This window comes from Peromyscus maniculatus, chromosome 1 (assembly GCF_049852395.1).
Source record: "Peromyscus maniculatus bairdii isolate BWxNUB_F1_BW_parent chromosome 1, HU_Pman_BW_mat_3.1, whole genome shotgun sequence".
NCBI classification, from domain to species: domain Eukaryota; kingdom Metazoa; phylum Chordata; class Mammalia; order Rodentia; family Cricetidae; genus Peromyscus; species Peromyscus maniculatus.
In genome coordinates, this window is record NC_134852.1 from 176,611,377 (window position 1) to 176,629,196 (window position 17,820).

The window sequence follows — 17,820 nt, forward strand, 5'->3', positions numbered from 1 at the left end:
TTTGAAATAATTTCCTTAGATCTGTCTTCCAGTTTGTTCACTGCCCTTTCAGCATTATCTGATTCCTATCACTGTTCCTGTTTCAGACCTCATTAACTTTGACGTTGTTGTTGTTGTTCTTCTTTAGGTTAATTTCCTATTCAGTCTGATCCTTTCATCGTTGGTTACCCTCAATCCCACCTTTTCATTCTTCCACATCTTAATAATTTTAAAGATGTGTTTATAACTTCTAACTGATAATGAGATGTCTCATCCTGCTGTGTGAACTTCAATAAATGTACGTCTTGGATGTGTACCTGACATTCAGTGTGAAGTCTGACCACTAAACTCATTTCAGGTTTTATTTCTCAGCCTGAGACTGTCTGAGTCATGGGGGCTGTGTAAATTTGAAACCTATGAGAAGGTATTTCTGTGGTTACAAATTCTTGGGAGAGATTTTTTTTTTCTCTCCTGGCAATGCTTAGATTGAAACCAAAGTTTCTGGTTTGTTGTCCTGCTCTGGTGGGAAGCTGACACTTTGGTGAGTGTTGTGGCCTTGTGTAGAGATTTCAAGTCCCCCATTAGCAGGAACCCAAGGTCATTAAAGCAAGACTTTTAAATGTCAGAGCCTCTTGACCATCAAGCTTCCTTGGGGACTGTGTGATTATCATTCTAGTTGTCAATATTCTCTTTATTTTGGGCCACTGATAGTTCCTCATACAAATATATGTGGGTTTTTTTGTTTTGTTTTTCTTTTTTTTTTTCTTGCATGCTCTATTCCTACAAAAGGATGTTTTGCATTTTACAAGGGAATAAATACAGGATGGAAATGTGGTTCTTTTTACAAACTTGCTTCTATTCTCAAAATGTTGATGCAGTTTATGGCATACCAGCTCCCTGCCTCCACAGATACAGCTTCCAACCGACACCTTGTTTTCCCACCATGGCTCTTGGGGTTTATGGCACGGAACACTTTCAGCAAAATGCACCTCAGCGTTCTGATCCTTGAACAATAGTGGCTTCATCCCAGTTTTCAGGAACATGAATTTTCTCAATTAAACACTTTTTTTATTATTTATTTTTATTTTTTATTATTATCCACAGTGACTGCCCCGTAAGCAACAGCTGTCCTAGTCAGAGGTTGCCAGTCAGCTGCTACCAGCAGCAATTCAGACACAAGGGTTGCAGCCTGAGGGGATTCTGTTCCCTCAGGCACCGACTCTTTCAAAGCTACTAAGGGAAATTTTATCTAAATCTGAAGAACTCACAATTCAATGCTTTAGGTGGAATTCTGCTTGTTCAGAGAGGCTGAATAGCAAGTAGCTAACTTTCTCCCTTCGCTGGCATCTACCAAAAACCCAGTGTCCTTCTCTCAGTCCCCACTTAAAAAACTTACTACACATGGTTCCTCCTTACCACTTCCTGTCAGCTACTTGCTGACTCAGCCTCCTGCTCGCAGGTTAATATTATTTAATCAACCACATCTTTGAATTATTAACAAAAGCAGTAGGAAAAAATGCAACACACTTTAAAATAATATTTCCCAACATACCCCCTTTTTTCTAAACAAAAATGGAAAGTTTTAAACTTAACATAGTAAGACTATATACAATAAGAATAATCATCAAGTGAAGATTACATTCACAATGTACTGAATTTCAATTCATTTGTATGTGGTAAATTTAAAGAAAATACTCCATAATCTGTCCTATCTTAGTAAATCCAAAATTTTATACCTAATTTACTTTCTATCATATCTAAGGAAAACTGCAACTATAACTATCTAGTCTTCAATTCCATCAAAAGCCCCAGAAAGATTTATTATTTAAGTAAACAAAATGTACATTACAAACAACTTCCAAAAACTCTAGCAATGATAGAGACATCTGACTGCCTGGACAGTCACCCAAAGTTCCTCTGCAACATTGGGGCATCCATCTTCAGCCTACAGGCCCATAGTGTCTGGCAGACTTTTCAATGAAGCCAGAAATTTGAAAGACTGTCCTGCCTGTATTGACCAAGTTTGTCAGTCACTTTCTTCTGTGTCCTGCAGAATGCTGGCAGTTTCTTCTGTGAAGCAGGAACCCTGAAGGACCATCCTACTTTGTTGTTGGTTGTTTTTACTCTTTTGGGAGGCCCTAGCTCCCAAACAATAATACACAGAGGCTTATTCTTAACTATCAATGCCAGGACTTAGCTTGGCTTGTCGCTATCCAGCTTTTTTTTAAAAGTTAAATTATCCCCATCAACCTTTTGCCTCTAAACTTTTCCTGTTCTCTTAATTCTGTAAATTTTGCTCTTACTCTGTGGCTTGCTGTGTAGCTTGGTGACTGGATGATGACTTCTAAAGTCTTCCTCTCATTCTCTGCCTACTTCTTCCTTTCTTCCTTTCTTCCTTCTCTTTTTAATCTCTGCCTGCCAGCCCCGCCTACCCTTCTCCTGCCTAGCTATTGGCCATTCAGTTCTTTATTAGATCATCAGGTGTTTTGGATACACAAAGTATCACAACTTCACAGAATTAAACAAATGCAATATAAACAAAAGTAACACACCTTAAAATAATATTCTATAACACCACCTTGCTTTGGCAAAGTTCAGTAGTCACTTTCCTGTGAGTGCTGCATGTCCAGCTTATACAAGATACTGTCAAACAGTCCAAGCAAGAGCAGCTTCTTGGCTAGCCTTGCCACACTGAAAGCAAACTCCATAAGGAGTTTCTTCGATGCCCATCATCTGTGAAATAAATTGGTGTTGCCAGAAGCAGATGTGTCTCATTGTCATGAAAAACTTTGTGTTGACAAAACATTTTAAATGCCACATTCTGTAGGTCTTTGAAAAGTTTGAAAACCATCTCTCTAAAATATATTTCTACATGATATGGAAAGCATACCTAACATATCTATAATTTTAATTTTTATAAATGACTAACTACTAACCTATGTTTCCTGATTATCTTATATAGTTTATAATAATAGCTTTCAAAAACTAGAACCTTACCTTACATTTCCAAATGAACTATATAGGCACAATACCTCAAACAAAAATAGAAACATACATACAATATGTTGTAACAAAAATAACCTTAAATTTTTATCAATATGCAAAAATCCCCCTAGCAAGAACAGAAACATACATACAGTGCATTGCAACAAAAATTACCTTAAATTTCTGTCAATATACAAAAGTCCTTACAAATACAAAATATTTGAGATTCATCATTGTCCTTTAGTTTATAGTAGATTCAATAATCTACCCTTCTATCTTATCATTCCTATATCCCCCTCTCTTTCCTCTTCTTTTTTTTAAAGAAATCCCTGAATGTAATATCAGTTGTATAATTTCCTCCCTTGCCAATACCAGTAATAACTAATAAACAACCCCCTTAAATGATGACAATCATCCATAACCAACCAAATGACCAAATACTATTCTCCCTACCTCTTAGGAATGTGGGTATCATGTCCTCAGAATTACTTTCTATTTTCTTGGGATGATGATACCATGAAAAAACTGAAATATTGGCCAAGTCCTGAGAAAGCCAGCTGCAAATTTTGTTGTCCAGTCTCTGTGTAATGGGAAAGTGCAGAGCTTATCTGAAATCCTGGCTAAAGTATCCTATGAGGCTGGACCCTCTCAGCAAGCAACTTTAGAGTTGTCCTGAGGAGTTTGTAGTCTGATACTGATCTTTGGGTGGTGCCTGTGCCCTTAATGGCATTACCATAGTCCATATACAGTCATCATCGTGGGGCCCCATCTTCTGTTAGAGATGTCAAAGGTCGCTGTTCTGACAGATTACGATTCACTGTTGAAAACAGACATTTTAAATGTCATATACAAAATAGTCTTATAAATTTAGAGCTAATATTTATGTCTCTGAAAAGCTTTAAATAGTTAAGATAAAATCAAAGGATTATGCAATTATTGGTAATAGAAAAGTCCCTAAATTTTGATTTTCTTCTGTCCCATATCAGGTGGCTCTTCTGACATGAGACAAATATTTTGGATTTTCCTTTAACAAACACACTTAGGTTTAGAGAAGGAGAAAGCCATCCTCCAACCCTAAAGCCAGGTTTAAATTTTAATTAAATTGTGACTACAAAAAGACCATTTGCCTTTTATAATTGTAAAGGACAACAAAAACAAATATTTAGGAATACATGGAATTTTATTCTGTTGGAAATATACCATACAATTAGGCCAGTTTAGCTCTTAGCTATCTCTTCATCAGGAAGGCTCTCCTGTTCAAATCTATTCTTTATCAATCTTGATGGTACCCATAGTTTTTCTTCTCCTGTGGAAACAAAAGCAAAACCTCTCCCCCAACATAACACGTGTCCTGGTTTCCATTCTAAGTTTAATACATCTTTAAAACATATGGGTTGATTTAAATCATCAGTTTTTCTATTATCCAATGTCTCTCAACAGCTGTTGCTCCTTTATCATTAGTATTTCAGAAATTTAAAGTTAATAAAGCATTGAGTAATCTATCTCTGGGTGTTTTTATTCCTCCCTTCTGTTTATTAATCATTTCTTTTAAAGTTTGATTAGGCTTTTCTATAATTGCTTGTCCTGTGGGGTTTTGTGGTATACCTGTAATACATTTTATGTTACAATATTAAAAAAAAAGTTTCATTTTACTAGACACATATGCTGGGGCATTATCAGTCTTAATTTGTACAGGTATCCTCATAATTGCCATTACTTCTAATAGATGTGTAATTACAGAATCAGCATTTTCAGAACTCAAAGCAGCTACCCATTGAAATCCTAAATAGGTATCTATGGTATGGTGTATGTATTTTATTTTTCCAAATTCTGCAAAATAAAACACATCCATTTGCCAAATTTCATTTCTTTGAGTACCCTTTTGGTCACTTCCTGCAGGTGGTGGAGTTTGGTTATACAAGGCACCATTAGGACATTTTCTTATAATTTCCTTGACTTCTTGCCAAATGATGAAAAGTTCCTTTTTAAATCTTTGCTATTGACATGATGTTTTCATGAATCTCTGAGGCCTTCAGCTTGTTTCTTATTAATAACTGATCAATTTCATCATTACTTTGTGCTAGAAGGCCTGGCAAACCCATATGGGATCTGATATGTGATATATATATATATATATCTGATGTAGATATATATATATCTCCCATATATAGTGGGGAAATAGTCCTATTTCCTATAATTGTATAAGTTGTATAAATTCCTATAATTGTATAAATTGTATAAATAATAGTTAATTCTGACTTATCAGGAATAAGTTCAGTCGTTTCAATATGTAAGACAATTCTTTCTGCATATTAAGAGTCAGGAACTACGTTAAGAGGTTCTGAAAAATCTAGTAATACCATGAGAAAAGCATATAATTCTGATTTCTGAACTGAATCATAAGGACTTTGAACCACTTTATTTATTTTCCTGACTTACAACCTACCTGTCCTGATTTATTTGTATCAGTATAAAATGTAAGGACTCCAGAAATTGGGGTACCTTTTGCTATTGAGGTAAAATTTAATTATTTTTTTAAATAAACTAAAATCTCTTGCTTTTTTGGATAAGTGTCACTTATCTCTCCCAAAAATTTAGTGCAAGCTCTTTGCCGAACTTCATTTTTTGGCCATAATGAAGCAATTTCAGTATTAGTAAAAGGTACTACAATTTCTGCTGGATCCATTCCTGCCAACTGACAAAGTCTTAATTTTCCTTTTAAAGTCAACTTAGAAACTTTTTCCACATATGTCTTTAATTTTGTACTCTGCTGTGTGGTTAAAAATATCCACGCTGGCTGGGCAATGATGGTGCATACCTTTAATTCCAGCACTTGCGAGGCAGAGGCAGGTGGATCTTTGTGAGTTTGAGGCTAGCCTGGTCTACAGAGCGAGTTCCAGAGAAACCCTGTCCCAAAAAACAAAACAAAACAAAACAAAAATCTACTCTAAGATAGTATTTTCCCTCTGCATTAAAATACCTGTAGGGGAATGCATAGAAGGTAAAATAACCAGAATGAATTTAAGCTCCAGATCCAAATAATCCACATGAGCATCCTGTAATTTCTTTTCTGCCAAAGTCAATTCTCTCTCAACTTCAGTTGACAGTTATCTTGGACTATTTAAGTCCTTGTCACCTTTTAAGGTTTGAAACAAATTACTAAGTTCTTAATTTGTTACTCCAATTGTGGGCCATAGATGGGCAATGTCTCCCAACAATTTTTGAAAGTCATTAAGATTCCACAATTGATCTTTCCTGATTTGTACCGTTTGGGGTTGAATTTTTTTGTAAACCTATTTTATATCCTAAGTAATTAATAGAATCTCCTCTTTGTGTTTTTCAGAAGCAATTTGTAATCCCCAGCAAGGCAAAAATTTTTACTTCTTCAAATATTTTCTCTAAAATATCTACATTTGAATGAGCTGGTAAAATATCCATATAGTGGTAAATTATAGATTGAGGATATTGCACACAAATTATTTCCAACTGTTGTCATACAAAATATTAGCACAGGGTGGGGCTGTTTAACATCTCTTGTGGGAGAACCTTCCACTGATGTCTTTTAACAGGCTGATAATTATAAGTAGGCACCATGAAGGCAAATTTTTCTCTATCCTTTTCTTGTAAAGGTATAATGAAGAAACAGTCTTTTAATAAGTATAATAGGCAATCCTTTAGGTAATAGAGACACAAAGGAATTACAGACTATAAAGAGCCCATTGGATGAATCACCTTATTAATAGCTCTTAGATCTGCTACTATTCTCCATTTTCCAGGTTTCTTTTTCATAACAAATACAGGATAATTCCAAGAACTGGTTGATTCTTCAATATGTTGAACATTTAGCTGTTCCTGTACCAGCTGTTCTAAGGCCTGTAATTTTTCTGATGTCAAAGGCCATTGTTCCACCCAAACAGGTTTGTCAGTCAGTTGTTCAAAGGTAGGGCTGTTGGTACCTTTGAAATACCAACAACTGTTGTGCCCTACTTATGTACAGCTTGAATGATCTGTGACTATTCTTGATAGTACCTTTTGATATTTCTCTCAGAAGCATTCCTTATTTTATAGTTTGTTTCTGAGATGGGGTGATATTATTCTGAGTATTCCATTGCTATAATAAATCATGTTCATAAATTCATTGCTATATTAACCACATATGGCTTTATTTTCCTCTCTGCCCTTCTGGCCCTATACATTCAACCCACCTTGCACTTTGTTTTACTTGAAACAAACTGCCAATTCCTAAAAGCTGAACATTTACTTCCTGACCAGTCTAACCCAGACGCTATAATTTTGGTGAAATTATTGTTACATCTGCACCTCTGTCTACCAAACTTTCAATTTCTATGCCATTTATTTGTGTTTTCAACTTTGGTCTGTGATCATTTATAGAAATTTGGCAAAAATATTTGCTTTATGTTTTCTCCTGAAAGTTTTGTTTTATCTTCTAAAGCTGTTCTGGCATCCAGATCAGTATGGTTTTTAACAACAGGCATTAAATCAATTTGTGGAGGATTTTCCCCAATGCTGGCAGGAAATGATTGAACTACATTTGATATTGGGGCCTGTGAGAGGCTCCATAGGGTGTTTCCTGATGGCAAATGGTTACCCTGCCTGTCCCTTGTTGATCTACATTCATTAGTCCAATACCAGCCTTTGCCACACCTTCTGCATACTCCAGAAGGCTAGGGCCTTCTGTTTGAATTATTTCTAGAATAAACATTATTTCTAGGAGCACCTTGCCTACACTCTTTTTTCAGATGACCTCATCTACTGCAATTAAAATGCCTAACATTTTAATTTTTTATTTATTTATTTATTTATTTATTTATTTATTTTTGTTTTTTTGAGACAAGGTTTCTCTGTGTAGCTTTGCGCCTTTCCTGGAACTCACTTGGTAGACCAGGCTGGCCTCGAACTCACAGAGATCCGCCTGGCTCTGACTCCTGAGTGCTGGGATTAAAGGCGTGCGCCACCACCGCCTGGCCTAACATTTTAATTTTTCTTCATATTTTTAGATAGCAGATACTATCCACATATCATCATTAGAAGTATAGGAGCCAATATCGACTGTATTTCTGATCCATTCTTCTATGGGTGCTGATCTTGCCCTTAAAGACCTAGTCACCCTTTTACATTTTGCATTACCATTTTCAAAAGCCAAAGTTTCAAAAACTATTTGTCTACCATCTGGATCAGATATCATTCTTTTTACAGCTGATGTTAATCTGCATAAAATATCAGTGAAAGCTTCTTTTGGGACTTGTAAGATTTTAGCAAATTATTCATCCCTCTTTCCTGATTCTTCAACCCTGTCCCAAGCATTCAAAGCCTCTATATGACATAGAATCAGTGTGTATCATCCGTATACACTGTCTTTGCAAATCATCATACTGACCCTCACTAAAAGTTTGGTCTTGGGAAATCTCATGACCTGTAACCTTTCCTCATTGTTCCCGGGCTCTGGCTTCCTCTCTCCACCAATTTCTCCATTGTAATTGAGGACCAGCTTCTAATACTGCTGAAACTAAATCCTTCTAGTCTTGTGGAATAATTTTATTCCTAGTTGCTCATGAATTTAACATCAGTCTTATAAAGGATGAATTCATATCATTTGAAACTACAGCTTTCTTAAATCTCTTTAAGTCTAACATATCTACAGGATTCCAATTAACTTGTGCATAGCCTTGGGGATACATATCATCTGGTGGTTGTTGTTGAACAGTAATTGGATATATTAAAGTTGGTGTTCTAATAACCTTAGGCCATTCCTCTCCAGTTTCACAATGCAATGGTGTGGTGAATTCTGCTCTACATTTCTTTTTCTGTGTCTGAGCATTTTTCTTTTTTTCATTAGTATATCTTTTCAAGTCATGCATCCTATTCATCCATTTGTCATATTTAGCACAAAATACCACCAAGGCTATTATTGATAAGATATTAATTGCCATACTGACAGTAATTATTATTGGTATTATATCAGTGTCAGTTAAATCATTTATCTTCCCATATTCTGCTTCTAACTTCAAGCCTTCTAAGGTAGCAGTACAGAGAACGCTAGTACCCTGTCTTGTCATGTTTCCCATTCTTAATGTAGAAAAAAAAATTTAACTCTCTCCTATTCTCCTAAAGGATTTCCCAAATCTCTTACCAATTCTGTTGACTTCTCTGGGCAGCCAACTGCTAGTGTGGAGAGGTCCAGATAGCAGATGCAGCAGAGCCAGCTGGCATGACCCCTCTTTGGTGTGGTTCTGCCACCTGTTGGGTGCCAATTGCTGTTAATTAATGGCTGTCCTAATTAGAGATTGTAACTCCACTACTGCCAGCAAGGGCTGTAGCCTGAGGGGACTCTGTTCCCTCAGGCACCAACTGTTTCAAAGCTACTTAGGGAAACTTTATCTAAATCTGAAGAACTCACAATTCAGTGCTTTAGGTGGAATTCTGCTTGCTCAGAGAGGCTGAATAGCAAGTAGCTAACTTTCTCCCTTTGCTGGAATCTACCAAAAAACCCAGTGTCCTCCTCTCAGTCCCCACTTAAAAAACTTACACGTGGTTCCTCCTTACCACTTCCTGTCAGCTACTCGCTGACTCAGCCTCCTGCTCACAGGTTAATATTATTTAATCAAACACATCTTTGAATTGTTAACAAAAACAGTAGGAAAAAATGCAACACACTTTAAAATAATATTCCCCAACATGTTAGCATACAAAGTAATTGGTTTCATCATGCCATCTTCATATGTATGTATCATTATACTCTGTTTCCCTTCCCAATGGACCTCCTCCAGCTGATTCCTTTTCTTTTTCCAGTAAGTCCTCACTTAACGCTTTCTTGTTACATCTACCCCATTACCCTTTATTCCTCTCCCTCCCCTCACTAGCCCATTCTAGTTACAATAGCTACAAATGCACACAAACATAAACACAACACACATGCATAGAGTTTTAAATGTAGGTTCTGTATATGAGAAAAGTATGCAGAACTTGTCCTTTTGAGACATTATTTTTTTTAAGATAGGGCCTCATTATGTAGGCCTGGCTGACATGAAACTCTCCATGTAGACCAGGTAGGTCCACCTGCCTCTGCCCCCTCATGCCCGATTGAGATGACTTTTAAGGAGTATGATCTTGTGACTGCAGGAAAATGGACAATTAGTAAGATACATTGGTAACTGAAAAATGTGAAAGCATGTCTGATTATATTGCATGTCCTCTCTTCCTTGACAATGCAGGAACTGCACCAAATTTTCTAATAAAATCCTGATGTTCAGATGATCCTGAGCATTCCAATTTCTTTAAGATGTGGTCAAGCTCTTGAATGCCATCAGTCTCCACCCAAACCCACTCATTCCTAAAGTTACTCCAGGAAGAAATTAGATATGTCATTATTACATAAGATTCTGCAAAGGGTACTGCCATTTTCCAGCATTCTGACCCATGAGAAATGCAAGAAATATTCCAAAGGAAAGTTCTGCAGCATTTGTTGTCAACTGAGTATGTGTACTGACTAGTTTTATGTCAGCTTTTTACAGCTACATTTGGGAAGAGAGAGCCTCAACTAAGAAATGACCCCACCAGATTGGCCTGAGGGCAAGTCAGTGGGGCATTTTCTTGATTGATGATTGATGTGGGAGCGCTCACAGCTCACACTGATGATGCCATCCCTGGGGTGGTGGTCCTGCATTCTATAAGAGGTGAGGCTGGGCAAGCCACAGAGAGCAAGCCAGTAAGCATCACTACTCTATAACTTCTGCATCAGCTCCTGTCTCCATGTTCCAGCCCAGTCTGAGTTCCTGCCCTGACTTCCCTCAGTGATGGACTGTAATATGGAAGTGTAAGCCAAATACACCCTTTCCTCCCCAAGTTGCTTTTGCGTATGTTGTTTTTACTTACAGCAATAGAGAACCTAACTAATGCGTTATGGTATCACAAACAAGACTTCCTGAATCCCGCACTTAGGCAGTGGGCCCAACAATTTGTGCTGTAACAAACCTTCAGGTGGTTCTCATACCTGCTCAAACCTGCGAACCATTTGCTATAAGAATAAGGTCAGGAGACTAGATTCAGAAAGCAATATTTGGAAGAGAGGGCAAAGCAGTATTGAGGCATTGTCTCTGGCCTGTTTGGTGTGTGTGTGTGTGTGTGTGTGTGTGTGTGTGTGTGTGTGTGTATTGACAATGATGACAGGATAATTAATGACAATGATAATAAGGACATTAATGATAGGATAATTCCCAAACAGCGATTAACTGCTCAGGCCCCAAATTTAAATGTGATCACAAGCTCTGATAGGTATCTAAGTAGTAGGGACTGATTTTATATTGAAACATCTTCTTTGGAGAGAAGATTGGTTGATATTTATGTACCCATAGAGAGCTGTGGTAGAGAATGAAAACATCACTATTTGTGTGAAGGTGCTCTCCAACCACGGAACAACACTTTGCATGATTGTTGCTGGAGGGACTCTCTCCAGGTTCCACCAAGCCCCGAAGTCCCACAATCCACCTATAAAATAATCACTCAGATGCTTATATTACTTATAAACTGTATGGCCGTGGCAGGCTTCTTGCTAACTGTTATTATATCTTAAATTAACCCATTTCTATAAATCTATAACTTGCCACGTGGCTGGTGGCTTACCGGCGTCTTTACATGTTTCTTGTCCTGGTGGTGGCTGCAGTGTCTCTCCCTCCTTCTTCCTGTTTTCCCAATTCTCCTCTCTCCTTGTCCCACCTATACTTCCTGTCTGGTCACTGGCCATCAGTGTTTTATTTATATAGAGCTATGTCCACAGCACATGATTGTTGAAAATTTTGGCAAGTGAGGCCAAAGAGAATGAAGTGGCAAATATAGAGTGTGAGAATCAGGACAGGAGGACTTCATCCATCCATCCATCCATCCATCCATGAACGAACTTCGTTACAAGTAGAGGAGAGACATTTTTGTTGGCAGAAATGAGCATCTAACTCTTAAGTCTAGAGAAGCGTTCTTGAAGTAAAAGGGCCTAGTTTCATGATCACACTCTGCAGAGGAAGTTTTCCTAGATGGGGGAGAGAAAGTGACAAGGGAAAGATGTAAGTTCAAGACCACAGCCTTGGGAACAGAAGTTCTCCAGCTGCGAGCTGAGGGGCGGGTAAAGAGGGGCTGAGGAAGAGATGCTACTGAGGGAAGAGGGCACAGGGGTCCTGTGGGGGGAAGCAACATGGTGTGTTTGAACCACTGTAAGCAGGCACGAGTGGCCACACTGAGAGCACAGGGCCAAGCATGGGGCAAGAAGCTGCGTGCGGTGCACAGTAGGGATCAGACCAATGTTCAGAGATACATTAGAAATTAAATTCAATGCCTAGAGCCAGGCATGTAACTGTAGTGAGTTTAAACATAAATGATTCTTTTTCTCAAAATTTATTTTATAATTTAATTTAATTTTACATAGCCACGGATTCCCTTATCCTCCCTCCTCCCGGCCCACCCCCGCCCTCCTCCAGCCCACCCCCCATTCCCATCTCCTCCAGGATGAGGACTCCCCTGGGGATTCAGCTCAGCCTGGTAGATTCAATTGAGGCAGGTCCAGTCCCTTCCTCCCTTCGCCCAGGCTGAGCAAAATGTCCCTGCATAGGCCCCAGGTTCCAAACAGCCAGCTCATGCACTACGGACAGGTCCCAGTCCCACTGCCTGGGGACCTCCCAAATTGTTCAAGTTAATCAACTGTCTCACTTATCCAGAGGGCCTGATCCAGTTGGGGACTCCTTAGCTATTGGTTCGTAGTTCATATGTTTCCACTAGTTTGGCTATTTGTCCCTGTGCTTTTTCCAATCATGGTCTCAACAATTCTCCCTCATACAGTCCCTCCTCTTTCTTGCCGATTGGACTCCTGGAGCTCCACCTGGGGCCTGGCCGTGGATCTCTGCATCTGCTTCCATCAGTCATAGGATGAGAGTTCTAGCACGACTATTAGGGTGTTTGGCCATCCGATCATCAGAGTAGGTCAGTTTGGGCTTTCTCTTGACCATTGCCAGTAGTCTATTGTGGGGGTATCTTTGTGGATTTCTGGGGACCTCTCTAGCACTTTGTTTCTTGCTATTCCCATTGGGTCTTCATTTATCATGGTCTCTTCTTCCTTGTTCTCCCTCTCTGTTCTTGATCCAGCTGGGATCTCCTCTTGGGCATATCCCCAAGGAATGCTCAATCATACCACAAGGGCACATGCTCAGCTATGTTCATAGCAACATTATTTGTAATAGCCAGAAGCTGAAAACAACCTAGATGCCCTTCAACTGAAGAATGGATAAATAAAATGTGGTACATATGCACAATGGAGTACTACTCAGCAGAGAAAAACAATGACATCATGAGGTTTGCAGGCAAATGGATGGATCTAGAAAAAAATCACCCTGAGTGAGGTAACCCAGACTCAGAAAGACAAACATGGTATGTACTCACTCATAGGAGGATACTAGATGTAAAACAATGGATAACTAGACTGCTACTCACAACTCCAGGGAGGCTACCTAGAAAAGAGGACCCTAAGAAAAACACAGGGATCACCCAACGACAGAGAAATGGATGAGATCTACATGAACAACCTGGACGTGAGTGGGGGTAATGAAGGGCAAGGGTCGAGGGAAAGAGAGCTTAGGGGAGCGGGAGATCCCAGCTGGAACATAAATGATTCTTGTTCTCTCACACTGAAGTCCAGATGTGGCAAATCCTCCCTTCACCATCAAGATAAATTTGCCTAGCACTGCCTTGGCATAGACCTTTGAACAAAGCATTAGGAAGCCACCCCAGTCTTCACCTTGAGGTCTATTACAGTCTTTGGGAGACAGCCCTTCTTTTAATTCAATAATTAGCCAGGTAGGTAGTTCATTGCTTTGTCTGGGACCATACTGAAGCATGATTGGAACTAGGTCCCTTGCTGTTCTCCTTGGAAGTTTTAAACTGCCCTGTCCCCAGAAGGTTCTCTGTGTTCACACTGGCTGACAGCGGCAGCCTGGTAGAAAGAGCAGAGATGTTGGGATCAGGCCAATCTTCACTCAGCACTGTCTGACCTTGCCGGTTGTGTGACTCTAGGCAGGAACCTAACTTCATTGTGCCTCTGGCACTTCCACTATGAAAGGAAGGTCACCGTACCCACCTCACTGGAATGAGGTGAGGACACTGAGATACATCGAAGTACAGTTCCCGGCAAAGTCGGCCTGCATGGAACCTTCCCTGACTGGCTCTCATTGTTGTTAGCACATGTACCTTATCGCCTTCCTGAGCGAGGTTCAGCCCATCCTCTCCAGCCTGCCCGTCCTCTCCAGCCTGCGGCTTCCTCCGTGCTTCTGTGGTCTCTGTCATCCCAGGGGATTTTCTTTCATCTTCACTCAGGCACGGATGACGATCACATCCAAGGTCACAGTCCAGCCAAGTGGGACCCAGCACTGGAACTTCCTCACCCACAGGGGACATACAATAGAATCTGTCTGAGAACCCTTTGGCATGTGCCAGCTCCACGTTCCAACCACATTCACACAGAATATAGGTTAAGTTTGGAATAGGAGCCTTTGAAGTGGATCCCTTTGTTGCCATTTCTGACACACATACCCTAAATGCAAAGAGGACAGGGGCTGTAACTTAGTGCTTGAGATTTCTACCAGGACCCACCAACCCTGAAACCAATAAACACATGAGTAAAGGACACCTGGATCACCCTTGGTAAATCATACGTGGACCAAAGTCATTTCCAGGAGAACTGACCCTCTCTTCCCATGTCAAAGTTAACTAGATTATTCCATGACCCAGTCCGCTATCTCACAAGATGCTATGAGGCAAACAGACCTGCTGCTCTGATATCAACTGTGCCCACCTGTTTACCCATCCCAGAGCCACCTCAGATGTGGGACACTTGATGTTGGCATGGGGGTCCATCAAACAGTCCATCATGGCTTCGAGGTCTCAGTACTCTCCTCTTAGCCGAGTCTGCAGCAATGAAACCCTTTAGGTTCACTACCTGGAGCTCTGTCAGCCCTTGTGACTCAGGTAGGTGATGGCAATAAAGTCCTTGACACCAGAGTCTCTTCCCAGGCACCGAAGCAGGTTCCTTCCATTGGCTTCAGGACCAGTTCTCTCTCTCTTCCCTGAACAAAGACTGGGCATAGGCAGAAGAGTCTCAGTCTACTATAAACCAGTCATTCATCACCAAATACCTTAAAATAACTCAACAGCAGCCCCACTACCTGGAACATGTCGATGTGAGCTCTTGAGTCTGAGACATTGTTTTATCTTTCCATTTAAACAATTGCTTTTCTTCTTCTTCAGACTACCTGTAGATAACTCGGAGCTCCTAGTATATGGCAGGCTCTGCCCTGAGGCTTCCTCTCATTGTCCCTTTTACGGCTGGCAAGCAGCTCCTGAAGTCTATTGACTCTGATCCATTTTGCTGTCAAGACCCTCCACGCTCACGCTGCTAACCTGTCCTCACGCCTCCTCGTTATAAAATACAGGAGAGATTAAGACTTCTTTTCCGCCAGCTTCTCAGTTGGGCCTCACTACCAGATGGGTGTTTCACAGAGAGTAGTACAGTCAGTCCAGTTCTCAGCAAGGACTCAGACACGGCCCTTAGCTATTCAGAGCCTTCTGGGTTCACGACCATGTCAAACCCGGTGGCAGAGAAAGTGCATGATCAGGACAGTGAACATTAAGCCCTTATGAAATGGAAATCAATTACATCGAAGCACCAAACCATAAATTCTCGTACACCCAGAAATAGGGAAGACCAGAAGAGGCTCATGAGACAGGAGCTGGCCTTCGAAGAATGAGGCCAATGATAAGAGTGGAAAGGGAGAGAAGGGGGCGGGGTGTGAGAAAAGCCATAGTGAGGGAAAGAACCGGCAGAGCTGTAACAATGTAACACAATACTGTACCGTCTCTTCCCCACCACATCTTAGAAGCCTTGAGGAGTCTCTTTATTAAAAAGCAACGTTTCTTAACTCAACACACAGCTTTTTCTTCAGGATCCAAGAGGGAGTTCAAGGATTCTCATGGGCTGAGTCTGGGGACAGAAAAGAATGGCTTGTCCTGCTGCAGAATTGACATCGTCCTTCATCTATCATTTTCCAGGCCCAGTTGCTGTCTCTGAATTTAGCTTTTGGAAACCTAGTGCATGAAAGCCCTGCTCCTGGCCAGCGTGCCGGGGCCTTTTGCTCTATCTTGATAGAAACTGTGGGAGGCAGGCAGCAGCTCTCGAGAGCGGGCCTTTGGCACCTTCCTGTCCTTGGACTTTCACCAAAGGAGGTGGGGGCAGCAGCAGGTGGGAGCAGCAGGTACCACTACCGAGGGCTACAGATCTCACGCGGGTCTCATGTAGCGAGACGCTAGCTTCACAAGGTCCAGCTCTTACATAGGCCTATAAAATTGGGGTCCTCAGCTTTTGGCAGTGACTGTTGTTGCAGCCTCTGGAAGGGCCTAGGCATTGGGATTCCTCACCTCTTGACTTTGGCCAAGGCTACAGCTCCTAAGCCTGCGCTGTCTGTAACCCTTGGCCCTAAAGGCTTGAAAGCCCTCTGAAACTCTTCCAGTGACCAGGGACTGCGATTTTTCTTCTCTACCCAAGATGATTAATCTTCATCACCCACTTGACTGGGCTATTAATCACCTGGGAGATTGAGGCATACTTCTGGGTGTAATTTCGAGGGCATTCAGAGAGAATTAACTGAGGTGGGAAAGATTCCCCACGAATGCAGGTGGCGCCGTGAGGAACAAGAAGAAAAGCAAGAAAATGAACTAAATCGCCATTCATCTCTGTCTGCTTCGTATTCCACTGAGATGTGACGAAGCATCCCGGTCACATACTCTGGCCACCAGGAGCCGTCTTCGCCATGCTTTCCCTGCTATGATGCGCTGGTCTCCTCAAAGTGTGCACCCCAAGAGACCTTTCCTCCCCGAAGGTGCTGCTTGTCCAGTACGATGGTAATAGCCACAGCACAAGTGACTAATACCCTAGCTCTTCTCATCTTTCCGCCCTCCTTCAGCCTCAGCTCCCTACCCTCCCTCTCATCCCCCCCCCCTAAAAAAACTATCCATTTTACCTAAAGTCACACTGTTCATTAGCATCCCCCCCTAAAAAAACTATCCATTTTACCTAAAGTCACACTGTTCATTAGCATCACTGTGGGACTTCAGCCGTGTCCCTGTGACTTCCAAGTATGAGCCATCATTAGTCCACCTGTCCCCACTTTGCAAGCCACTGAACTTCTTGAAGAGCCATCTTCCTCATTTGTGATCATAGATATTTAACAAATATTAAGTGTAATAAAAGTATTCATTAATATTTACACTCCATCCCATGATGGAGATTAAAGAGAAGCCATGTGATAACATAAAATATGTATTTAGATTTAGGGGATCTTAGTGGGGGATTGAACCTAAGGCCTTGTACCTGCTAGGCAAATGTTATTGCCACTGAGCTCTTCACAAGCACCCGAATGAAGCATTTAGCTAGCCTTTTTGTGAATGTAGAGGGCGTTCAGAAGCTAGGCGTTCAGAAGCAATGTCGCGGTTAGTTTCCTCCATCCCAAAACAGTGGATGTTTACGTTGGGTTTTCTTATATTGGGGCATTACACTTTGTCAAAGGTTTTGTAAGCACTCAGGAAGAATTACCACATGTTCTTGTGTCTTTCCCCATCTCTGTGATACCAAACAAAGCCACAAACGCTGACAGCCAATTGCTTTTCAGCTTCTTCTCTCTTTCTCCTTCTCTTTTTTCTCTTTCTTCTTCAGACAGTTCTACAGATCTCATTAAAAAATAATGAAAGTACTTCCTTGGAGGTTAAACAAGGCCCTGTTGTCCTCAGGCAGGGGTAGCTGACCCTGAG